Source organism: Pelophylax lessonae (genome assembly GCF_965119305.1).
Source record: "Pelophylax lessonae genome assembly, chromosome: 4".
NCBI lineage: Eukaryota > Metazoa > Chordata > Amphibia > Anura > Ranidae > Pelophylax > Pelophylax lessonae.
The window spans coordinates 172,875,355-172,903,109 of record NC_138771.1 but is presented as its reverse complement, the minus strand read 5'-3'; the positions used below and the strand labels follow the sequence as shown (position 1 = coordinate 172,903,109).

General features: G+C 38.7%; 1 protein-coding gene across 24 annotated transcripts in view; it reads right to left on the bottom strand.

The window, feature by feature from the left end:
- The window catches only part of CELF2 (CUGBP Elav-like family member 2), a 713,329-nt gene that overhangs the window by 492,420 nt on the left and 193,154 nt on the right, over positions 1-27,755 (bottom strand). The window contains exon 1 of one of the 24 annotated variants that reach the window (XM_082254363.1): positions 2,912-3,091. The exons of the other annotated variants lie outside the window; for them this stretch is intronic. The gene's annotated coding sequence lies outside the window, so the exon portion shown is untranslated. Of the gene's footprint in view, positions 1-2,911; positions 3,092-27,755 lie in introns of those variants that run through there. 24 annotated transcript variants of the gene reach the window in all.

Here is a 27,755-nt window from a genome sequence, read left to right as displayed (position 1 = left end):
TAGCAGTTTAACTGCACACAACTTCTATCCTGAGAAAGCCATAGACATAGGGTGCTCAGATAAACTATACAAAATATATTTTTCCATCAATTGTCACATATATAGTACATACTGTACATGCTTGCAAATGCATGGGATATTTAATAATGGAACAAAAAAGCAACAATTATGTGTGAATTGCAGCAACTCATAAGGACTAATTAGATTATAGTTTACTGAGGCTATACTGATGAAAAAATCATTTTCATTGGTTGCATATTTCTGTATATCTTCTTGAATATGCATACATTGAGATTGGATACTCAATGCTGTTCTAAAAGTCATTTTTGTAGTTTGCTTTAGCTGAGTGACTGAGTTGCTGTAAACTCATATAGACTAGTGGCAGAGTTTACCAGCCAGCTGTTTAGCAACTAACAGCACAACCTTTGGCTGTATGGTTGTAGGTTACTCCCTTCGGGAAGTACATGTGCGCACACTGTCAGGAAACACTGAATGCACATATCCATCTTTTTTGAGGCATATCATTTAAGCCATATAACATGTTAGGCTGGGTCATTTTATGCCACTAGCATTTCAAAGCATTTTTTTTTTTTTTTTATATTTTCACTGACTTTTGAAACCCTTTTTTTTTATTCTAAAACTCATGAACCACACTTCCTGTTGGCTTTACCAGATTCAGTCAGCAGAGACATGAAAGCAAAACAAATTTCACTACAAAGTAGAACGTTTAACATGACTGACTTTCACAAAACTGAAAGTAAAGACTTCATGATAAAGCTGTTATAAGACATAAAGTTAAAAAAAAAATATATATATATATATTTACATATATAGCTCATACTGGGTTCTATATTGGATTCTTTTGGTGCAAAAATATGTGTACCGTGCATTTTTGGGGTCTTCTATTAAAGTCTATGGGATCAAAAATGTCTAGATACATAAAAAAATGTGTGCACTTGTAGAGCCTAGGGTGATAAGGTGAGCAGGGTCAGTCGAAAAGAAAGGGATTCTGCTTGTTGAGAATAATCAGGCGTAGGGAAATGAGCTGAAAAATGCTTGAACAATACACTCTAAGGACACTAGATTTTTAAAGTGCATTAACATACAATGCATCACCCTGGCCCTGCAAGTTTTTTTTTCATTTAACCTAGCAGACTTAATGAAAACAAACTGACAGCTCAGGTCAGAGCCGCTGTACTAAGAATATGATTTTAGTATAGCAAACTCCCCTCCTGTTCTACTGTGTTCTGACAGGGAGATGACCCCCCACCAGAATACTCCAGACAGCGCCCTAAGATCTTTTTTGGTCATGCCCCTTCGACAGAAGCCGGTGGGGTGGCTGCAGTAATCATGGGCAGAATGTTGCTGCCCGAAATTTGGCCCGTGTGTACGGGGGCTTAAGCCTTCAACTCTCCAGCCCTCTCCTTGGCATTATATAGTGAGTGAAAGCTAAGTAAAATGTAACAGGATATTTCAGCAAAAAAGATAAGCTGAAATTTTAAAATATTTTTTAAAGTTAAGCTAATTAAATAGGAACATTAAGGAAATATAAAGGAGGTGTTATCCCAATTTGGCTGCAAAAGTGGAACTTCACTAGGGACATATCTATACAATATATATTTTAGGGAAAGCATCAAGCCTGTATGTAATTACTTCTAACCTCCATTCTAGTTAGTTTGTGCAGGCAAGTTCAACACTGTGTTGTGATAACACATGGATTAACACATGCCAAAGAACATTACATGCATTGATGTGCTGCACCCCCAAATGCATGTGTGTTTCAACATAACGAAGCACAGCACAACGCATGGTGTCCTATGCATTGTGCAGCAATAAAATGCATTCTGCTCCATTTTCACATGTGTTACTGCCATTTTGAATGGGCTGTTCAAGGCACAATAATAAGTGTGAACGCGCAATGCGTGTGTGTGTTGCAGCACACAGAGTTAGGGGTGAATGGGCCCTCACACAATAATATTTTGGACAAGACACTAGAATATACATTTACCTATATAAACCATACTTTGAAGTAATTCCTAATTTAGCATTTTTTCTAGTAAAGCTAGCTTCATCTGCACTTTTTTGAATGGCCACACACTAACTACAAAACACATTTCTCTTTTGGGATCCGGATGACATGCTACTTCTTTAGCAAGCAGCAATTATAGTGTAGCAAGCCATATGATAATGCACGGTCTGGGATTCGACACTGGTTTTATTGCCTAATTAGATCTATGCATGTGGGTGGAGGTACGTTTTTTATAGCATTAGGCAGGTGTATTTTCATTTATCAACATGCATTTCAGTTGTGCGTTGACATACGTTTTTGACATGCATTTCCAATGTGTTTTGAAAGTTAGGATCTAGAATGAATATACTTAATAGCCATTGCCCAAGGTTTTTTAATTGCTGTTACCTGTTGTAACCATCAGAGTATCATGGTATCATGTCTGTAGGCATGTATTAGATTTGGCTGTATGAAGTAATTAGAGTCACCTGGAAGACCAATTTTTGAATTACGGAAAGGCATAAATCTTGTACAGTAAGCCCCATTTTACACCAACGTTTAAAACCATCAAGAACAGCCTTCCAGAGAAAAAAAACAAAAAAACAAGGGAATTCAGATGTTAGCAGATCAGTATGCTAATTAAAAGTTCATATGTGAATGGTTGGGATGAGTTACTGCCAATATTTGAAGCAAGTCCCATTGTATATAAAGCTAGGATAAGCAATGACATAATCTATAACTGACAAAGTAAAGCCAGCAGATATATATCTGGTCAAGAAAATGGTTTTAACAAGAGAAGAGTGCATTCAAGTTGCATACCAGTGTCGCAAGCATCCTTATTCATTAATTACAACAGAAAAATGGCATTTGTAAGAAACAAATAGCAGTATAAAAGAAACGTACCTTTCCAACTGTCACCAGCCCTGAATTTAAAACAGGTTCTACCCTATAGCGTGCAGTTTCCTCTCTCTACAAGTTCCTCTTTTAGAGATAGAAACACTTTCAAGCTTTTCTAATACGATTTGTCAGTTTCTGCCCAATTAGTTGGATTTCCAACCACAGCCACTGTGTCTACTAATTAAAAAAAATGGCATTGCTCTCTGCAAAGTACAGGACTGCAGGAAGACTCTAAATAGCACAGCAGAGAGAAATGATGAAATGAGCAGATCCGGTTGAATGAAATGAGATGTGGTTTTGAAATCGCCTTGCACAACGGATGTCCTTTGTTAAACTTTTTTTCTTTGTCTTCTTGGTTACTGTTATCTTCTCCAACCCTTAGCTCATTCGAGCAGATACCTTTTAACCCCTGTCACATTGAATGTGGCATGTTCTTAATTCTAGAATCGTACAGAATATATATTTCCTCTTTTGCTTAAGGATCTGAATTTGTTATACTCTGCTGTATTTTGCCTGTCAGTGTTGTGTAGCTTTCAAAATGCATGCCGCAAAGACCACCATAGCGTAATAAACCATGCTAACTAATAAATACAATTTCTGTAACTCGATAAAACTGACAAAGTTCAATGTATGATTATATATCATGCAATTAACCTAGAGATGTTATCGTTTTTTTCAATTAGGATGTTTCTTTTTTAGGATGTTTCTTTTTTTAAAAGAAATTAAGGTAATGTCACATGGTCACTTTCCAGACTTAAAATGGAACTTCAACCTCAACTTTTATTTTTTAACCATTTTAGCCCCGGAGGATTTTGTTTCTTAATGACTAGGCCCTATTTTGCATTTCGGCCCTGCGTTACTTTAACGGACAATTGCGCGGTTGTGCGACGCTGTACCCAAATAAAAAACAATCTTCCCTTCCGAGTCACCCCTTGACTCTGCCAAACCAACCTCCGAGCACCATTCCTTGGGTCCACCCCTTACCCACCTTCCAGTACCACCTCTTTTAGAGAGTAAGTATAATTTTACGGTGCTAAGTATTTTGTATAGAAGAAAGGCAGTAAAATAGATCTAGCTTCAATAGACATCCCAGCGACAATAAATCCACCCCAGCAATAATGGATTGCCAAAAGCCAGCATTAATAGGCCCTTTGGCAGCCAAAAATATTGGACCCCTCCTTCAGCAGTAGATCTCTCCCAGCAACGATTGACTGCCTGCAACATAAGACCCACCCAGCAACAATAGATCCCCCACCAGCAACAATGGACCTCCCCAGCAACTATAGACCCCCCTGCAAAAATAGATCCCATCCAGCAGCAATAGATTCATCAGTGGCCAGCATTAACATACCCTCCAGCAGCCAACAATAAAAAACCCTCTTTCAACAGTAGGACCCTCCCAGCAATGATTGATCCCCCCAGCAATATAGTACTCACCCCCAGCAACAATAGATCCCCTACAAGCAACAGAAGACCTCCCCAGCAATAATAGACACCCTTCCTCTGCAGAAATAGATCCCCTCCAGCAACAATAGATTCCCCAGCTGCCAGCATCAATAGACCCTCCAACACACCCCAGCACCTCTTGCCATTCAGTTCTGGAGGTGCCGGAACTGCGTTCCCCCATGTTCCTGCTGAAAAAAAGCCCTGTGCAGGACCAGCACAAGCATTTGCCTTTGTGTGCGTGCATGGGAGGACAGGGGCACTTTCATTTTTTTTTTTTAAATGTTTACACTGTTGCTTTAGTTTTATTTTTTCACTTTTCTTGCTGTCACAAAGAAGGTAAACATCCTTGTGACAGCAACAGGCAGTGACAGGTACTATTTATGGAGAGATCTGGGATCTATAAGACCCAAATACCTTCCCTGCCCTTAAAAGCAATGTTTTTGCTTTTTCAAAACTGGCGCCGATGGTTCCCGAGTAAAATGTAAGTGATGTCATGTCATCGCTTCTGATTTACTGTTACAAACAGCCAAGCAAAGCCGATCCTAGCTTTGATTGGCTATCCAGCCAGCCGGTGGATGCGCCGACTGGTTGCTCGGGTCCCCCGGTGGGACGGAAGAGCACGGGAGAGCCGCGGAAGGAGGCAGGAGGAAGGGAGGTCCCCTCCCAGTGCTTGTAATAGCATATGAGAGGCTTGTAAGCCGTTCTGATTGTTATTACAAGAGAGCCGACTGCTGGCTCCTAAATGCTACAGGCATCATCCCACTACAGACACTGCTCCCCTAAAATATGCCACCCAGGAAAACTCCTTGTTTGCCTCGCTGTAAATACGCCCCTGGTTGTAGACTATTTTCTTATGTTATCTATCCACTTCTTTGGAAATAACACATAGATATTAAAACTATTACTAAAAGGTGGCTTTCTTGCAAAGATTTCTTCAATTCCAAGATTTGTGACCTACTTTATTAGTGATGCCCTGTATAGTTGAAGCACAATTAGAGTCCTTTTCAAAATGATACCTATATCTTGCAGGTCACAGAGAAAAAAAAATTCTGGGGACTATAACCACAATTTAATTGTCAATTCTAACAGTAACGTCACCTTATACCTACAAAAAAAAAATGGCATGCACTTGCTTGCTGGGTAAATGTTGGAATCTGCTGAAACTAATTGCTCTCATTCCACATGGAGGAACAGGTTCATCAGCTCTCACTATAAATTTTTGTAAGTAGCTATTAGGTCAAACTTAAATCACCTAGGCAAAACTGGGACCTTGATACTCACAACTGGCTCTCATACCAGCATATTTCTCTTTGATAGGCTTGCTGTCATCAAGTACATCCATCCAATATTTCCTACATAGGTAATTACAGCACTTTTTTTCATACAGAATGGCAGTAACATCAACAGGCGACAAGTACAATTTTGGCTATGAGCACTGTGACAGTGTCTGAGTAAATGGTTTTTGCTTGTTATTCTAAGATTTGGTTCTGGTGCTAATGGTTTCTTAGAACCCCAGCGACTTTTTTGATTCCTGTTTCCTTCTACGTGAATGTCTCCTGCCCTAGCCTGTGCTTGTCATTTGATGCTACTTGAATGTTGTCAGAGCTAATTTGCCAGTTTATAGACTCTGCACTTGCCTGACAGATTTGTATTTCACCTAGGTTGCTTTTTAGCTGTCACAAGTGGGGCTTCTAGTTATGCAAGTGTATGTAGCCCTCTTTTGGATTAGTGCAACATTATACAAAGTGACTTTATTAAGCCACTCAGCTTTAGATACTCCAGATGCCAGGGATGTGTGGTTTATGTAAAAACAATACTCAGCAGTCCCATTGGACACCTATGTGTATGTGACTAGTGATAAACAAGTCAATTGGAAGGCCAGAGAACCTGTGAATTAAGGCAATTTTTTTATTATCCTGCATATACTGTAAGCATACTGGTCTTGCCAGGTTCAAATACAGTTCACAAATTATAATTACTTAAAATTCTGACTTATGTGATTCTTTAAAGATCAGCAAAAGTGGTGCACTTTCTAATGGGCCATGGCCATCTTAGAGTAGAAGTTCACCGAAAACCTAAAACGAATCTATCTAGCCCTTAAAAGAAGAAATCACTATACATACATTTTCTGCAGCTGCTCCGGTCCGGTGCACACAGCATCCATCGCTGAAGACTGGACCGGATCAGCTTCAGAAAAGGTATGTATAGCAATTTCTTCTTTACAGGGATAGATAGATTAGGTTTAGGAGGCTGAGAGTAGATTTAGAGTTAGTTAGATTTTGGGTGAACTTCTACTTTAAATGTGGGCACTGCGGTGTTCTATTATGGATTGCACTTTCATAAGTACTTCAGAAAGTTGCAAAGACCACCGATTCATTCAGAGCTTTTTTTAAATCACATAAACAAACAAGATTTTGAAGCCTTATATCAGCTCTTTCCTCAGCAACACTGGCATAGTCATCTGTTTCCTTTGTAATAGGCCAGTATTCGGCTCCAAAAAGTTGCATGTTTACGTAAATATTAAAAATGGCTGAATGAGTACATTATGTGCCAGTGAGCTCTCTTTTTAGATCAATGTATATGTATATAGTATATTTAGACTAATCAAATGTAATTCTCCTGTTTGGATCATTCATATTTTTTGTCGAAAACTATTTAAAAAGTATTAAAGAGGCCCTAACAGACTGCATACACATGCAAGTTTAGGCAGAGCAAAGTAAATAACAATTTATGCTAACAGTTATACTTAATAAACTGCCACCTGTAGGAGGTTGGAGAACTAGCAATACAATTTTACACCAGCCCGCTGTATAACCTCATCTCCAACCATCATAAATCTGACCCTGTGGTACAGATTAGGACTGAAGTCATCTAAGGGGAAAGACTATACTTAAGTACTTTAAGTCTCTATGGTGGACAATGAAACAAAACCAGAGTCTGGATGATCCACAATATGCCTAAAGCAGCTGAAGAAATGGGAAGATGCTTCCTTCTGACTTGAAAACTAGGAAGGGATTGTGTGCATGTGCATGTACAACACTGTCCCTGGCAGATTGCTTCCGTGCTAACTTTCCTTATAAATAATCTAAAAAACAAAAACAGTATTTTTTAAAGACAAAATGGCACCCAATAGTTAATATTGGGAGTTAGTTCCCAATGCTGTCACTGCAACAATTGTACTATATACATTGAATGGGCTGTGAGAGACTGGGTCACAATGCCAGGACTTGGAAGTGACATAAGGCAGATTCCAGTGTATAATGTATACATATCCAGATATGTTAACTGCAAAAAGATTTCCAGAGCCCTCAGTGAGACTGCAGGATACACCAGAGGCTGCACCATGGCTCTAAGCCAAGAAAGTGGTCTGCAACTAATTAACACAGTACCCAGGGGTCTAGAAACCAGCACATTAAACAATCTAGTGCACAAAAGACACATATTAAGTTAGTCTTGCCCCATACAGACAGTGACTGACAAGGGGAGGTTTCAGAGGCGCTCCTCTTGAACTGGGAAACACTCTGTGGGACCATATAGAGTGTTTGGAAAGAGCCACAATGCAGAGCTCAGTGCTGATACCATGATGTCTTCACCATATCTAGAAACTAACTCACAGATTGAGTTTCCAGAGACTTGGTTACACCAAAGGCTGTGGAATGGCTCTTGACCTGGAAAGCGCTCTGCAGCTAGCTAACACAGTACACAAAGGTCTAGAAAGTACCACAAGTAGAGCATAATGCCAGAAGGTTACATTCCAGGCAAACCCTGAAATATTTAGTCCATCAAGGTCCAGATGTGATCTCCAAATATATTTCTGATGATATACAAATCCAAATGGCTGCTGTATTTAGATAAGCTTAAGCAGCATATTAGACTTCTTAAATGAAGAGAAAAAAACATCTATGGATTACTGAGCTTGTTACCAGAATAAAAAACTGTTGCAATTTTCCTTAACAGAACTAAGGATAAAGTATCCAAACACTAGCAAAAAAACATGACAGTTGGGGGCTTAATGTTTTTAGTTGTTCAGTGTCCAAACCTCCTGTGTCCCTTAAAGGGTGATAAAGAAATAACTATATTACTAAAAAGCATGTCACGCCCTGCTATTTAGTACTTTGCTTTTATTTAGTTTTCTAAATCACCAGATATGTGTATGGGTATTAGCAAGTAAACCTATTATTTCAGTGTTATTTCCCAAGAGAGGAATTAGGGAAATACAAGCAGTTGTCGCAGGAGACAATTCTCCATGTAATGGAAAGGAAGTAAACAGTGTGAGAAAAGGTTGTTAAAATTTGATAGTGGTAGTAAAGTGATTTTCCCACTCACATTATGCATTCCTGATCAAGACTTTAGGCCTGAAAGTAAAAGCCATAATCATCATCAGGAATATAAACTGACTATGCATAAATGAATGCAGTTAAAAATTATGATACTGCACATTACACATAATATGTCATTTAATGGCAAGGCTCACAGACCATTGATATGCAGAAAGATGCCAACCAATGCAACCAGTAATTAATTTTTATTACTGTGACTGCACTAACTTTCAACATTTTTGATTAGTTGTTATGGGTTACTACACAGATTAGGTTTTCCCATTTTCTGGTGTGCAAATTTAGTTTGTAAACATACATTCTGGATCTTATCTTTAAAATCTTTGTGCATGGATTACAAAGAAAATAATGAAAGTAGTATACGACCCATATCTGATGATTTTCATAGTTATACATAAAGCTCTTCTGACCCTTGCATGATTTCAGCTCCTCTGACCCTTGCATGATTTCTCTGTTACTAATGTGTCCTAACTATCTTATATTCAGGGGTACGTACAGTACTAGTGACAGTCTCCTTGTCACACATGTAATTATTGTAAAACTTTGATGGCAGGAAGAAGTGCAGGTGACTGTTTAATCACAGTTAAAAGTAAATCTTTATGTGGTCCACCATTGCTGATCTCCTTCTAAAAATTCTAGTTGCCTGTCGTTATGGTCTTTATGCTGACCATAAAAAGATATACAGATCAAGAAAGTGAGAAAAAAAGTCAGGAGTCATTATCTGCAAACTTAGAAAAATATTGAAGCAAGTGGGTTAGCATAAAACAGACCCTCTATGGATCCCTAGATGAACTCTACAGGGTCAGAAACAGGGATGTGCAGTCAGGGGAGGCAGATGCCATGAACGAAAAAAAAAAAAAAAACCAATGGTAAAACGGTAAAGCACCATTGGTCCAAGCTGTCCAATAAAAATGCTGCAATGGATGCTCTCCTCTCAGTGCAGTGTCATAGAAGGGGGCATGTGTCTAAAAGACACATGCTCCCTTCCAGCCCAGCCCTCTTAACTACAAGGAAAAAAACATGGGTTTGTGGGTATAAGGTTTACCCATAATCCCATCTTTTTCTCCCACAGTTAAGAGGGAGAATCTGCTGCTGCTAAAAATGTACCTTTTTAATCAAGCAAAAATCATATATTATTATGCTATATGTTATAACCTAATAATTTATTATTAATCTATTTACTGTGACATTACTGGTTTGAAGTGATAATGTCACACTTCAGTAATTTGTCCGTTAAGCCACTTGCTTGAGTACAGTTTTTGAAAATATAGTAAATTACCTTAAAAACAATATAAGCAGTGTAAGTATCTGAATCTGACATGGCATCAGCCTTTCTCAGGCCCTGTACAGCAGAGCCTAGACTGGCAGGGGGAGAAGCAGCACAAGGAGCCAGTTGATTATGCTGCATTGCTCATGTGCTCTCTAGCCTCAAGCAGATTGGAAGAGAGAGCAGAGGGACAGAGAGATGAGCTCTTCAGTGTTCTGCCTCTTCTTTTACTTGGGAAAGGACAAGACCTGTAACTGTTACTTAACTACATCAGAGGAAAACCAGATCTTCTGCCTTGCCAGACAGGGCTGTTACTGTGTGGCAGAGCTCTGTAAATCTCAGAGATGGATGGGCAGACATATCAATTCTTTGGCTGGTTAAACAGCTCCAATATATGATATTTATCTGTCTATTTAGCTTTTTGCTTGGTGTTCAGCTTTACCAATGAAGACATAAATGTTTGAAGCCCCTCCTGTATTTATAGATACTAAAATAGTATGGTTCTGTAAGAGTGAAAGTATATTCTATAGTTTTCCCTTGTTACAATAACATCAATGAGCACAACATACGTAGGCCTTCTCCAATATTGAAATGGGACTTGCTGTAGAGTTTAGCCTATGGCTCTGAATATTTATACAATGATGCAGTAGGCTTTACTCCTCTGAGATACACACCAACTCACATTTCAAAGAAACACATGCTTTTGTTATCTGAGCATCCAATTGGCTCATGCACATTTAATATGCACAAAGTGCATAGATCTATACAGCTGAATCAATTCAACATTCACTTTATTTGTTCACCGACTGCCTACTTGCATTCTGAAGAGTGTGTTTTTCTCATTGTTACTACGTGTGAGTACTTGTGGTTCATAGACTGAACCCTATTGCCCCTGGAGAATGTTTGTTCATCTGTTTATCAGAATGTAATTACTGAAGCACATCTACCAAAACTGGAGCATCCAGACAGCCCAATATTCTGTGCTCTCATCCCTCTCCTCTGTCCCCCCACCCCGAAGAAAATGCCTCTTAATCAGCTTGTCATTCTTTATAACAACAGTTTTTATAATCTGAGGATGGCACAGAACAGTTCTTTTATTGGATCTTGTGATTTTAAAGACAACTGGATTTAATTTACTCTGTGAAAAGATGCAGACAGCTGCTGCTTCAGATTCCATGCCTCAAATGCAAGTCTTCAATCTTTGTTCTATTGAAGCACTGGAATTAGCTCCAGGTAAGGGATGAAATCACAGGTTCAAAGAGTGTTTACGAGGGGGAAATGAAGTCCTTTAAAGGTGCAGTCACTTCTCTCCAGACACACAGCAAATCATTTATATAAATAGCACAGTAAGCCAAGCTATTTTTTTCCAGACTTGGTTTTTATGACCTAGTAACGTTAGTCTGAATTTATGAAAGCATGGTGAAATTGTTACCGATATTCTTTTGGTTTTAAGAGCTAATCCGATTCTTGCTTTTATAAAGCCTCATTTGAAACCCTGAATCCAAAACAAATTGGACTACCTGACCTGAATTTATACATACACACACGTTATAGTTTATATACTTTACTGTGAAGCTTTTCTTCCCAGGTGCACTGATTCAGGATGCCGTGCTAATGCATCATCCCTGTATAACCACCCAAAGTACGGGTACATCACTGGTCCTGAAGTGGTTAAATGTATTTTCTAAATGTAAGCTGTGTAAGTATCTGAATCTGACTTGGTATTAGCCTTTCGCAGTCCCTGTACACCAGAGCCTAGACTCAGTCTTCATTTTGAAGAGGAAAAGACTCATTGGTTTTATTTATTCTAACTCCTGTGTTCAGATAGCATGGCTTTACCTCACCTACCCCTATTCTGGTCCTATAAGGTTCTCAAAAACTTTATTTTAGGGAGAAAGGCCTTTAGCCATGAGAGAAAGGGTCCCTCTTATGGCTAAAGGCCTCATTTCGTGTCAATTTTTTTATTGTTTTGAATAAAATAAAGAAGAACAATGTGAATTTTACATGGATTGTGGTACATATTCAAAGGGTAACAAGCTAATTACGTCAATTGGAAGAAGACAAATAAAACTTCAAATGAAATATCGCACTATATAAGCATCAAATAGACCGCCAAATCTCAAAAATGTCATACATTTGAAAAAAAGAGAAAGATAGATTGTTGATTGTCGGTTTAGTTTAAAAACAAAGTGATTAATAAATCAGTAACACAAAAGTACATTTCAATGGGTCTGGAGAACAACCCCCGTGAATACCACATAAGAAATGAAAAAAAAAAAAAGGAAAGGGTCATGAAAACGGAGTAAGAGAAAAGAAGGAGTAAAAAACTGGAAAACATACAGTGAGAGTAAAGGGTAAATTTGAAGGCCTCATTTCTTTAAAGCAGCTTGCTCTTCAAGATGCTTCAAGATGCTCTACAAGATATAACCCTCTTGCACGTGTTAGCTGACTTCAAGTCTTTGTGACATTTGTTCACATGCCCATATATCTCACATACTGTACCTCCCTTATTTCTCATTCCCCTATTGTACCCTGAACTCTCTTGCTTATACAGAATATTTTACAGTAACAAGACAGGAAATACATTATGCAGGGAAGTAGAGCTAAGCTAAATGTCTACACAAGCTGCCATGCCAGTAACATCCGTTCCTCACCTTGCACACAATGTCAGAGCACTAACAACAATGCCTGGTATTCCCAAAGTGGTTCTAGGCTCCCAATAAGGCTTGGAGAGCCTTTTCAGTCAGGGGAGTCATCTACAGGGCTACCAGGGATAGGCTTTGTGACAGTAATAAGGTCTGGGGAATGGGGCAGCATTCTCAAAATTTCATGTTTAGGAATGAAATTCTCAGTTCACAAAGAGAACAATCTATAGTAAATATTGTCACCTCAGCTCAATCTAGCAAGGGTCTGTAATTAGCAATGATGCCCTACAAAACCTTAAAATGCGTAATCTGCAATTGTACATATTATTAAAGGTTATATTCACCTTTTCACTTTTCATAATAGATAGAAGCCTTTTCTAATGTTTTTCTGCCCAAGCCACCCCAATCTGCTCTCTCATTTACCTAGTCCTTGGCAGCTTTTAGTCTGCACTTCTCTGTTCAAACTTCAAAAAAAATGCATTATGAGCCCTGATGTCCTGTAACATCATGTGATCTTCCAGGAAACATCATATCCCTTCATGCACTGCCTTACTGCAATGCAGAATAGTGCGTGTTTACCTCTCTAGACTACACCTCTCTCATCACTTTACCACCTCTTTTTTATTTCCAACTACTTTCTAACTTCTTCCTTTAAGCTGACCATACATTTCACAATCTGATGGTGCAATATCCTTTAGATCTACTATCAACTATGTACTGCAAAGGCTGGTCTGATTTGATACAAATCGAATGGCTTGTTCAAGTGGGATCCTCCATTTCTATGGTTTTGGTAAATCTAAAATAAATTGAACAGAGATTTAACAATCGGGTTGCATAGCGTATGGTCAGCTTTTTACAAATACACGGAAGAGAGTGGATGGAGACATTAAGCTGTCATTGTTCTTGCTTAAACACACCAATTTCATTTTCTGGCCTCATTTGCATCTAGAACACTTTTATTTGGTGCATTCTTTCCTGCGACATGCATAGGGCTATCCTACAAGCAATAAATACAACAAAGTAGCTCATGGGGCATTTTGGTGTGTTGCGGTTTGTACCTTGTTTGCACATTTTCCATGTTTGTTGCATATTTTTGCAGTCAGCAAAATGCATATTTGCATCTGCATTTGAGTTCCATTATCGGTCAATGACACAAAAGTGGGATTAGTTTAATCCAAGTCTATAAAGGTAGCCACACACTGTACAATGTTAGTGTACACTCTTTGTACAATCTGCTTCAGATTTACCAAAATTATATAACATGAGGAAGCACCTATCTATCAAATCACTCTGTATCAAATCAGGCAGGCCTTTGCAGTACATAGCTGATTATACAGTAGATCTAAAGGAGATTGCACAATTATTTTGCATAGTATATGGTGAGCTTTACAGACTTCTAGAGACACACTTCTCCTGTTTTCAATACTACAGCTCTGCTTCACATAGGCGGTTATGTGATCGCTCATCTTCTGCACACTCTAACAAATGAATAGTCTATGCAAGAAGGTAAGGGTTAAAATGATCAATCACCAGAGGAAGACACTGGCTCTGTATTTAGGGAGAGTGGTGCCCACTGACAATGATCATTTTGGAAAGTGATGGAACTACAGAGGTGGGCAGGTGCAGTCTCCTGGAGGGGGAAGGTAAATGCAGGGTTTTAATGAAGTCAGCTGATGAAGTACTTCCTCACACCACTAACAGTTTTCTGGATGCATACCAAGTAATGCAGACATTTTCTATAAAAGAAACTGGAGGCTGAGGTATGCCTGTCCGTGATTATAGAGAAAAATTTCTCATTTCTGCAACAGGTACATTACTGGTATATTAATACATATGAATGCTGTAATTTAGAAAAAAGGTGAACTTAGCCTTTAAGGCAGAGTTTGCAAAAAAAAAAAAAACAGACACCATTTAAAAGCTTTAAAAAAGTTGGGTAAAAAAAACCCTCCAATTTCCGCATTTCTGGCACCACCCAGGCCTCAGTAATTACATCCATTAGTCTGATATCTTCTAAGCCAACAGCCCATTAGCTCATTAGATAAAGCTTCATGGCAGTTTTCTGGAAAGCTGGACAATCTCTGTGCAGGGGGAGGCCAGAAGTACAAGCATCACAATCCTTGCTACAGGACAAAGAAAATGTCACTGAATAATTTCCACCCTAAACCACCTCTAAACCATCTGACACATGTCAGTAGTTTCCATTTATATGCAACATGCAAATTCCTGATTGACCAAGAGAGGTCTGCTACACACATCAATCTCCTTTAGGAGACATTCTCCAGTCAGTGGCAGAACACAGAATTCCCCTGAACTCTCCAAACACTAGGGCTCTTATTTAAGCATAAGGTAAAAGTGGCACATGGGTAAAGTTGAGCAAAAAAGCAATACATTAGTTCTAGACCTTGGGATCATGGGAAATCCCTATGGTCAGGTTTCCACACTCTAATGTGGTTAATTACTCCATGCAATCTATAAAAAATGTAATCACGATTTAACCATTTTTATAGATAGTTAACAGGTAAGAGGAAAGTTGTGTAAACTTGTAATGACGTGTTTAACAGCTGATGCCAGTCTCCATTTTAACCTTTAACATGCTGCAATGTCCAATGGGACCTCTACTAGCTTGCCAGAGTAAACCAGCGATAGATCCAAAGAAAACCTGAAGTTTGCTCTGCTTTAATTTCTTTTATATCTACAGTTTCTGTCCCATGCACAGGGAAGCTTAGGTAAGATATCGAGAAGTTCAGGTCAAATTCTAGAAACCTATCATTTGGTTATTCTTCTGTTATTCTTTATAATATAGAGTTACAGTATATCACAGATTATTCCACTGCTGGTTATGCACCCAATTAGTAAGATAATAAATAGTATGTAATACATGCTGAAATATATTAATTTGCTATCTCTTCATCTCATATCTAAAGCATATGTGCTAAATGCTCTTACCAGATCACAAGCTGCAACATTTTTTAAGAAATGCCCTTAAAGCAAAGGTAGTGTAATCAGCAATCGACAGCCCTAATCCATCCCAAAACAGATGTTTAGAAGTTTATTATTAAACAAATGATGGTCTTGTACTATCTTCTAAGTGCTTGAAGGCATAAATCATTTCTTAATTCAAATGTAGTGGAGAAGAATTGCTTACTTGACATTTTCAGAGACAAGACATGCCAGAAGCTTCATTCTGGTCTCCACATCTTGATACATTGCCAAGATATGTCTGAAAAAAGCTCACATGTTTTGGCTCAGGGTATTGCACTGGAGATGTATGTACAGGAGATGTATGCTTGTGTAGACATACGTTCCCTTACAATGATTGTTTTAGTTATCACAAATCAAATAATTTACTTTTTTTTTTTTATAGAATTGGTTTATTTCAATACGTGCTAAAGCTTTATCTGTCTGGAAGAGATGCAGCCATGTCACATAAAAACAAATCTTCTTGTTTGGATAAAAAAAAAAAGTGTTTGGATAAAGACGAATCTTGATCTAGAACAAGTTATTGCACTCTGCTGTAATGGCATTTTATTTTTGTCTGTTAGCAAGACCGTGGAGCTATTTTTGATGCAGATAGTCAGTGCTGAATAACAATAGCTCTGCACAGAAAACAGCTGAGGTTTGTGCATGAAATTATTTACAGAAACAGACACTAGTTGTTCTTTGAACATCAGTATGATACACTGACCATATACTAAGGGCTTTCCCATATATACAACTTTTTTGGCATTGAAAATTTTTATGTGAAAATTTGTGTAAGAATTAGTGCTATAAGCATTAAGCCAGATGTCTTACATAAACAGCTGCTAACGTTCAGACTTGCATTTGCAGGAGGCTGGAAAAAAAAAAAATGAAAAGATAAAAGGTTTTGTGTATTTTAAGCTACAGAGAGACTTGTGGTTACATAGTTACATAGTTTGTGAGGTTAAAAAAAGACATCAGTCCATCCAGTTCAACCTATGATGTGCTTGAGTTTGCTCTTAACTGTACATTGTATACCCCTGTATGTTGTGGTCTTTAAGGTGCCCATCTAATAGTTTTTTGAAACTATCGATGCTCCCTGCTGATACGACTGCTTGTGGAAGAGAATTCCACATCCTTACTGCTCTGACAGTGAAGAACCCCCTACGTACTTGAAGGTTAAACCGTTTTTCCTCTAGTTTTAGTGAGTGGCCACGTGTCTTATTGTATTCCCTTTCTCTGAAAAGTTTGTTCCTTATGCTAGGGTCGCCAGTACAGTATTTGTACATTTATATCATATCCCCCCTCAATCGTCTCTTCTCCAGAGAGAATAAGTTCAGTGCTTGTAGTCTTTCCTCATAGCCGATGTTCTCCATTCCCCTAATTATTTTTGTTGCCCTTCTCTGGACTCTCTCCAGTTCCAGCACATCCTTCCTGAGGACCGGTGCCCAGAACTGGACAGCATATTCCAGATGTGGCCGGACCAGAGTCTTGTAGAGTGGGAGAATAATCTCTTTATTTCTGGAGTAAATCCCCTTTTTTATACATGCTAGTATTCTGTTGGCTTTGCTTGCAGCGGCTTGGCATTGCATGCCACTGCCAAGCCTGTTGTCTACCAGTACCCCCAGGTCCTTTTCCATCCTAGACTCACCCCGTGGTTTCCCCCCCAGTGAGTAGCTTGCTTTCATGTTTCTGACGCCCAAGTGCATTACTTTACATTTTTCAACATTAAACCTCATCTGCCATGTAGTTGACCACCCCATTATTATGTTCAGATCCGCTTGTAAGGTTTCCAAATCCTGCATAGAAGATATTGGCATGCTTAGTTTAGTATCATCCGCAAATACTGAGATTGTACTAGATATCCCCTCCTCTAGATCATTTATGAATAAATTAAACAGGATTGGCCCCAGGACAGAACCTTGGGGGGCCCCACTTTCCACACCCACCCAATCCGAGTACTCCTCATTAATCACCACCCTCTGGACTCTCCCCTGGAGCCAGTTCTCTATCCAGGTACTCACCTTATGGTCCATACCTACCTTCCTTAGTTTGTACAGTAAGCGTTTGTGGGGAACGGTGTCAAAGGCCTTTGCAAAGTCCAGATACACCACATCCACAGGCTTACCTTTATCTAGGTGGCAGCTCACTTCATCATAGAAGGTTAATAGATTGGTTTGGCAAGAATGATTTTTCATGAATTCATGCTGATTGCTACTAATAATACCGTTTTCATTACTAAAGTCTTGTATGTGGTCCCTTAACATCCCCTCCAAAATCTTGCAGACTACTGATGTTAGGCTAACCGGCCTATAGTTACCCGGGATATATCTCGGCCCTTTTTTAAATATTGGTATCATGTTGGCTTTTTTCCAATCAGCTGGCACCATACCTGTCAGTAGACTATCCTTGAAGAACAAGAATAATGCTCTGGCAATCACCTGGCTGAGCTCTTTAAGAACCCTTGGGTGCAAGCCATCTGGTCCCGGTGATTTATTTATGTTAAGTTTCTCTAGTTTAGTTCTAAGTCTATCATCTGTAAGCCATGGCGGTACTTCCTGAGGTGTATTATTTAGTTTAGCATTACAAGCTGAGTTAGTGTAGCCCCCCGATTCTTTTGTGAAGACTGAAGAGAAGAAATTATTTAACACTTCCGCCTTTTCTCTGTCCTCTGTGGCCATATTTCCTTTGTCGTCTTTTATGGGGCCAATGTGTTCTGGCCTTGCTTTCTTACTGTTTATATACTTAAAGAATTTCTTGGGGTTCTTTTTACTCTCTTCCGCTATAAGTCGCTCGTGTTCTATTTTAGCCACCTTGATTTTGTCTTTAACACTCTTTGTAATGCTTGAATGCTGCCAATGACCCCTCAGTCTTGTATTTTTTGAAGGCCTTTTCTTTAGTATTACTATGCATTTTTATGTTGGTGTTTAGCCACCCAGGGTTCAATTTTGCTCTTTTAAATTTATTTCCCTTTGGAATGCACTGACCAATCCCTTTGTTTAGTATGCTCTTGAAGCACTCCCATTTTTCCTCCGTGTTCTTTGTTCCCAGGGTTCTATCCCATTTGATGTTTTCTAGCAGAGAGCCCAGTTTTGGGAAATTGGCTCTTTTGAAATTCAGTGTCTTTATATTACCCTTGTGTTTCCTTTTACTATGATTAATACTGAAACTAATTGACCTATGGTCACTGTTTCCTAAGTTACCCCATAAGCTACAGAGAGACTTGTGGTTCTTTCCAGATGCTCCTCCATACCCCTAATGTCCAGTGCAAGATTTACTAAAAAGTGTTCAAAGGGTAATACACAAGGGGTGAGCTTCTGGTAGATATAAAACAAACACAATTCAATGTTGTTTTGTGTTCACCAAAAAAAAAATGTATGTAAACATTCAAAAAGTATAAGTACTAATCTGTCTTAAAATAGCCTATTGTTATCTCCTGTAGAGTAGAAGCCAGAAAACTGGGCGAGGAAAGTTAATCAGCCCTTGCATGTATGTATATACCATATGCTAACAAGGGACTTTGTCAATTTGCTGCTGCTGTTGCATTATTGCCAAATCACAAGTTGCTGTAGAGAGGTGTTCAAGCTGCAATGCTTAACTTAAGTGAAATAAATTTCAGGACTGGTTTGACAAATTGGCAAATCTTATAGTAAGCAAATATGTGGCTGTTTATTAGGAGTTCAGCTTTAACTTCCTTAAAATGTGGCCCCCATTAAGCCCCTGTACACCATTAACTGCCAGAATGCAAGTATAAGAGGATGCTGAGATGCCAAATTTTTAGAGGTATGGGTCTTATAGTCCCTCATTAACTGTCTCTGCCATACAGAGGTGAAATTACTGCCTGCACATCATCAGCTAGAGGGATATTTTTTTCCATGCCTATAAGGATAGGTGTTCCTGTAAAAAGAGCACCCCAATAACTAAGTTACTTAAGGGTTTTCATATAACAGAAAGCAATGATGATGCCTTTGAGGGCAAAACTGAAGCGCATGAGGTATTCCATGAAGACATCTGGCATGGCAAAGAGACACACTTGGCGATTTTACTTAAACAACATACTGTAAGTGCCTTCTATGTTGGAAACTGTGGTATTAAAAATAATCTGAGTTTTGCACATGATGGGCAAAGCAACAAGTTCACTTTACTGCCCCCTTTCCCAGATGCACATGCTGATTTGTCCTGCACTCCTAATTGCACCAAACAGTTAAGGAGAGTAAAGATGAGAACCAGAGTTGCTCCAGTTGAGATTTAAACTGTACCAATAACTCTGCCTGACCCCATGTGGAAGAGCTGGGCAAATCACCAAGCACATGCTACTAAATACCAGGTACTAAATGTTTTCCTAATTTCCAGTGGCTGAACAAAGGATTTTTTTCCATTGTCCAGACACTAGATATCTAACTTACCTTTTTCCTATAAATTAGTCACACAGTGTGCCCTTTTTATGCAAAAGCTAAAGGAGCATAGCATTACATTTTACTCACAGTGCAGCTCTGCTCAACATAATAATGTCAATTTTCATGAGAACTGAGAATTGTGTTAAGGAAAAGACTATATGATTTTGAGTGATTGGTACTCTGGAGGGGTTGAGAGCTGCTATCTGGAACTGAAGCAAGCATGACGGAGGTGTTGACAGTTAGCAAAGGCTTTCACTGCTTAGGTAAACCGATGTTTGAAACACATCCTTTGTTAGCACAACCTTAGATTTAAGCTCTTTCCTTCATTGCTGCCTCCTCCAAAGCAGCAAAGCACTAATTTTCTTTTGGATGGATTACAGCATCCAGACCTACATGATTTGTGGACGGTCTCTTTAAGATTATGCAGATGACAGATGCATTCATTTTAAACTTCAAAAGAAACGATTAGAGAGTACAACAAATGGAAACAAACCTGCTTCAATGTGTAATGATTTTTGCATTGTGCTTATTCCCATTTCCAAATCTCTTTCAGGACAGACAAATGAGAAATCAGGAAACATGTTCTATACAAGTGTGCTGGAAAACCTTAACCCATTCTGCAATTTTAATAGTTTTCTATTATGACTGTAAATGTGCAATTCATTTTGGAAGTGCTATATTCCTTCCATTTGATTTCACCTTTATTGGAAAGCCTTTTCTTTGTCTAGGCGTAACTAAGATCAGTTTTACAAACTAACATAGAGGTAATGGAAAGCAACAAAGTGAGGGGAGGCTCCCATGGCTCCACACTGTGTGCATTTGTTGTTGCCGAGAGGAACATGTAACCATTTAGGTACCTTTAACATCTTGTGAACTCGCAACTGTGCAAATATGCCTGGTCTGCTCTTATATTGCTCTGGCAAGATATACTGTACGTCCTCAGGGAACTGCATTCCTCTGCACACATGTGATTGGACACAGCAGATCACCGGCAAAAAGTACAGAGCCAGTGAGAGTGGCTGTGTACCACATAATCGCTGTGACCAATCACAGAGTGTAAACACAGGCTGCAGTTACTATCTGTGTCTGACTTACTGGCCAATTGGTGTGTGAAAGTAAACAATGCCTGCTGCCCACCAGCCAAGTACCAGTGCAACACAGCACAGTGCCAACAGTAAGAAAACCCACCCCATACTGTTATTCACCCCTCACCTGTATATGTCAGTCCAATCCTGTCTTTAATGTCAGTGGAAAAATAAAAGATTTACTGGCAGGATCAACCTGTAATACATCTGTATTACAGGAGGAATCATATATGTCATTTTTTATTTTGTCTATAATTCCACTTTAAGATGGATGGTCTGATGAGGCAACTACTAAACTATCCTTACAATAACATATGTTGCATTAAAAGGCACACCTATATCACCAGGGCATGCATGTAAATGCCTATGGATCAGCATGGTAATGCCCCCTGATTTTGGATACGTCTTTTGGTAAACAGACATAAAATTATAATTCCAAGCCAAGCTAACTACTAACTTCCCTAACCAGAACATAGCAAAGCTGTTGTCCAATCCAGTCAATCAGGTTATATCATCAGGAACATTGTGGTGTTTAGAAAATTAGCTATTTTTAGCAATGTGTTAAGTGGACAATGTAAAAACAGTCTTCTACAGTTTGTGGAATAGAAAGTAATCCCCCCACTGGCTCTCTGTGTCTGATAAATGAAAAAAAAAAAAAAACTCTTACTATAGAAGTTTCCCTTGCTGTCCTCCAGATTAGCCCAGATGTTAATAAAGTGTATGTAAAGCCAAGGCATTGTCTTATTTTTCCCTACCTGTGTCCAGGTGGAAAGGTTTCATTTCACTTTCTATCCCAGAGACACAGCAGAGGATAAAATAAAATCTGATTAAAGTGAGGGGAATTCCCTTCTGTTTCCATGACAAAATACTGTAAACAGTGTTAGGTTTCCCATCACTTTCTGTACTGGAGGCAATAAAATCTGACAGGGGTTCTATCGTCTTTTCTACATTTTATCGAACTCAATTTAAAAAAACGCAAGTTTTGGCTTTACAAACATTTGGGGGTATTTTTCCAAAGTCATAAAGGTTGTGCACAAAAAAATGGTGAGCTTTTTTGTGCCTTAGCTTGGTAAATGAGGTGCAGCTCTGCTGACTTCCATCATCCAATCATTTGTAACCACTGTCTTTTTTTATTTCTCCTACACATGATTGAGTATATTTTACAAAGCAAATTTCACTATGTTCATTAAGCTAAGTGAAAAATGTGAACATGCGCTACTGATTTAGTAAATTAACCCATTTAAGTCAAGGTAAGTTATATCATGCCTTCTCCACTTGCCTTCTTTGTTAGCACACTAGGATGACAATACTACGCATAAAGACTAATAAATACAATCAGAACTTGGAATTCAGGTTGAGAAACCCTACTGCTAAAATCGACATGTATATATCTATATATATATATATATATATATATGTAGCACCATACAGGTAGGTGCTAGGTAAAAGTATAGTCGGCCTTGGCTGCCTAACAGCAGGGCCATGATTTCAGCTGGCTACATGGTTACATAGTTACATAGTTACATAGTAGGTGAGGTTGAATAAAGACAATAGTCCATCCAGTTCAACCTGTGTAGGTGTGTGTGGCTGTAATCATCTCACATAGCCCTTAATGTCCTGGCTGTCATGTCTCCCAGGTGTGTCTGCTGAGAGGGGAGTCTCCCCACTGGCTCCATAAGAGGGTTCCCATTGGGCAGTGGAGGAAACCCAATCAGAGACACACTCAGGCCTGCATCTACCCCAGAAGGCAGATTCTGCCGCAGAGGATTCTAGGAGTGGGTAAAAGTTCTGAGGGACTGCATGACACAGCATCTTTGGCGGGAAGCAGAGTCCCAGGAGGGAGAGTATGGCTGTCTCTCCTCCTGTCAGAAGGATCGGGTGTTCTGGGTGGCTGCCTGGGAATCAAGAGAGTGCAGAGTTGAGCTGCAGAAGGGATCCGGTGTGCCAAGGATCAGTGGAGGAAGAGGGGTTCAGTTCCAGGAAAGCCTGCCAAGGTCATGAGTACTGTGAACTGCGCCTAGGGGTCTGCCAAGTGTAGAGGGGACCACTCCAGAGAAGGTTCCAGGGATCCAGGAGTCAGCTAGCTGTAAAGGGTGTACCTAGTCAGAGGACCCTGAAGTGTTAGAGGGGGTTCCTAGTCAGAGGACCCTGAAGTGTAAAGGGGGTACCAGTGGTTGGGCCCTGAAGAGTCAGTGTACAGTGTGCAGTGTACAGAGTTAAGAGTTGTGGCAGCACAAGCAGTGACAAGGAGCTAGCTCAGTAAGTAAAGGCCTGGAAGGAGCTGTTCAGTGACTTTTGAGCTAAATCGAGTGTCAGGAGTCAAGTATTCTACAGTCCTGGATCTTCTGAGTTAACAAACAAGTTAATGTCAAGGTTCCAGCCCTAATTCAGTCAAGCAGTATTTGCAAGCGTCAGGAAGCGCTGGTTGGCATTCAGCTGGCGTCAAGACAGTGCTAGTGGGCATTTTGTACAAAGTCCCAGTTAAGCCTAGAAGAGCCAGAGGAGTATCCCACTCATTCCCTTCTCCCATGCCCATTAAACAATAAACAAAACAAACCAAAGATGCCGGAATGGTCATTGTCTCAGTTCTCACACCTGGGTTCGCAACTTAAATGTGATGGAAGTGTTACCGGTACTGATGGCAGACCCACATCAGGTCCATGGCCTGGAAACATTGCTACATATATATGTATATATATATATATATATATATATATATATATATATAGCTCTAGCAATGGAAATATCAGTTTGGAGTCAACCTTTAAACTAAGACCATTCATTGTTACTGTGCCAGTATAGGCCTAATCTCATTATGTTGTCACTAGAAAAAGTTACATCTGAGACTCAGTTCTTTATGGAAGTGGCTGCAAAAATCCAGCAAAGTGAAAATAGAACAAAAACAGTGTTGTACATTGTTGCCCATTGACATAATTTTCTTATTTTATTTCATAACCTGCAGCAGTAAAATGACAGCTAGAATTTGTCTGATTGATAAAACCAATTCAACTGCTTTGTGAAGTGCTGACTAAAATCAAATTGGTTACTATTGGCAAAACACATTTTGTGCAACTTGTTATATGTAATAGCATACTGTGGGATGTTGGTCCATTGCTTTCGAAGGTGGACAATCCCCCTTAAAGTCTGGGAAAAAAAAAACTATACACAATAATCTATAAAAGTGTATTAACAGTAATCAAGCCTACTTTTTCACAAGTTTAGTACCAATTAAAATCGTTAATGTCAGTTAACTACCTAGTGTGGGACAATATAGTGTGATGGCATTTCGGCATGGAATTTAATTGGTATCTACAGTAGGTAAAAAACAGTATGCACTTTGATTAAATGTATTCAAGTAGCTCATTTTATTACACATAATGTAAATTAAGCAGCTTGCATTCTGAAAATACATGCACATGGACTATAAATATAAATTAAAAGGCTATATGCCAGAGATAATTATCATCACTAATAGAAAACCTAATAAATCTGTAATAATAAAGTTTTGAATGATAATCATGCAAGTGATTTTGTGAAAATGGTTTGAAGAATGTCAGTGCCATTTGGCAGCGTTCGAGTATAAGGTGTTATTCTAGCAGTTTGTAACCAATGTGTCTTATTGGGACGTCTTTTTTAGTTGTCCAGCATTCCACATTCCCTGCCTAAAAAAACTTGATGAAACTGGATGATATTAAATTTTCATGATTCTCTAGCTGCAGCTAAAAACTATGCTGGCACATTAAATATTCACTAGTAAATAAGAGACATTTTAGTGACACTAGCTGGAAATAGGCAAATGGAATGTCACATTCATTATAAAATATAGTTTAAATAAATAAAATGCCACATAGCTTTTTTTTTACTTTCCAATGATAGATGGGACAGAACATATAATAGTGTTGATTCAGTGACAAAATGCACCATTGAAACCAGATTTATTGTAACCCACAAAAACCCAAGTGAGCTTTGATTTGATTATTATTGCCCTTTGCACCATGTTGTTAACTACAGCTCTACATGTTTATTTATACAACAAGACCAGACAGCAAGAACTCATGTAATGTTCTTTGGAGAGCATAGCCTCTGGCAGAGCAAGTTACATTTCAAAAACAATAGTACCATAATTTCCCTCACATTTTACATATAACAATCTGTTTTTCCATATTATTAATATATTGCTTATTTTATAATATCTACAAGGAAAACACAGACATTTCCATATCAGTTTAAAGCATATACAATATGCTTAGATGCACTGCCAAAAGCTGTTATGTACATCAATAGTACTGTTTACTGTGACAACACTAGAGATAGATAATGGAATACCTATTGAGGAATCCAAATTGCAATGGCACCCACACAGTGGTAGGGAACTAGGCAATCCCCTGCAGCATGATTACTTTGTATGTATCGTATGAGGCAAAAAGAGATGACCGCACTCCGATATAAATCAAAAATTGGAGTAAATTTATTCCACATCAAACAATAGGCAACTGGAACAACACACTGTGAATGCAGGACACAAAGGCAGACGCGTTTCACGACTTAGGGATGTCGCTTACTCATTGCCATGGCATGGCATGGACATGGCAATGAGTAAGCGACATCCCTAAGTCGTGAAACGCGTCTGCCTTTGTGTCCTACATTGTTTGATGTGCAATACATTTACTCCAATTTTTGATTTATATCGGAGTGCGGTCATCTCTTTTTGCCTCATACGATTTTGGACTGCGGATCCGACCAGCACCCGATACCCAGCCCACCTGGAGCGGTCTTTCCCATTTGGACTTCACCTACTTTGTATGTATCACCAGTCTGGTTCCAAAGATGGCTGGTACGTCATACGCACTTTAGTATCAGGTGATGAATTCTTGAATGTTTATGACAGGTGTACGTTGACTCTTCAGATATTAACAAATGTGGATGTCATCACTTCCAAATCTATTGGTTTGCAAACAAAGGTTAAAAACCAAGAGAATTTCAAATATAGAGATTCTAATGGCATCGATCCATTGTGTATTACTGATTTTCAAACACCTCAGTAAACCATGGGAATGTTTTCTTTAGAAGTGCACAGCCGTATATTTGCGTCAACCACAGCATTTTAGTGCAACTGGACAATGCTGCTGAGAGGATATACATTCTGAACATCATGATCAGAACCTTTCATTATACAGCACTATTTTATAGCCTGCACAATACATTAAAGTGTTCTTGCATGTAGCTCAAAAATCTGAATTGCACTTAGAATAAAAGCATACAGGGAATTCTAAAGAAGCAATAGCAAATGCCAAAAGCATTAAAATATATGTTTTTAAAATATACATCTAGATTTAAATGGCTAAAAAGATGTCTTGCCCTGTTATTATATTACAAAAAAATCAGTACAGACCAATAAAGTTTGTAATTCATAAAGAATTTTGGGAAATATGTATATAACTACTGGATTATTGGTTAGCCTCTTCTTTTTTTTTTTTAATTTCCTATGAAAATAATAAATAAAGTTACACATACACTATCATGTAGTAATGTTCCTATTTGTCTTTTTTTTTGGGTAGGACATGATTTCTAGCATTGGTTAGGTCAGAGTAGTTCAGTATGTTATGTACTACTTGGCATGTGTTGATTCCAAATGATGTCATCAAATTGAATCCATAATACTGCAACAACATTATACTCACGAGGATCTTTAACAAGCACAGGGATACTATGCATAAATGCCCAGATTAACTGAGGTGGAATGCTGTTTTTCTGTGACACTAGATGTATCAAGATTCAGTTACACAAGAGTTCACCATCTTTAACCTAATCTTTAGCCTAATACTTTGTGAGTCCTTCAGAGTTTTGTGCAAAAAGACATACGCCGGTGACTTCAAATTGATTTTAAATGATTTTAGCTTTATTAACTAGCAGAATGGTTGGATAGGACAGACTATCTTCAGAATGCATGTTTCCATCCCTATAATTGAAGCAGGTCTTTGTGAACTCCTGTTAGCAGTAATCATCTTGTGGCCAATCCTGCATGTTTTAGGCTTCACCTGAGTCAAGGATGGCAACATGACACTCTTGATAACTGGGTAACAATGCCTAAATGCATACCCACATAAGAAAATATACAAACTGAAAGTGCTGATACACGAGAATGCTAAAGGGTTTAAAAAACACAGCTTTCCTAATAATAGCTACTGCCTGTCAACTCATTGAAAATACAAAGTGCATATATAATCTAATCATTTCAGGTTTACAGCTCAAAGTGGTTCAATATGTTTGAGCCCATAAGGACCATATCCGGGCAAGAGTTGCTGACTGCTATATTATGTTATTTTTGCTCCAGAATTCACAGGTGATAAAACAGCCAAGGAGACAACATGTCAGCCACATAGCTTTGTATGTGTAATTCTTATGCTCCCTTGTCTCTTCACCAGCAACATATTCCTACATATCTTTTGTGCTGTTGCCTAGGAACCGATCTGTTCTCTATGTTGTTTGGCATTCTGTCACTTCCTTCGTTCCATCTGGTCATGTAACACTGCACAGTATTGAGGAGGGGCAATTTTGCCTAGGAGGTCAAGGAATATATAGGTGACACATATAACAAATTAGTTATATTCTTACACAAACTAAAAAATTAGAATATAAGTTATTTAGTCTCAGCAATTTACCTCTTTAAAGTATATTTAGGGGGAAAAAAGATATTTAAATACATATTTTATAA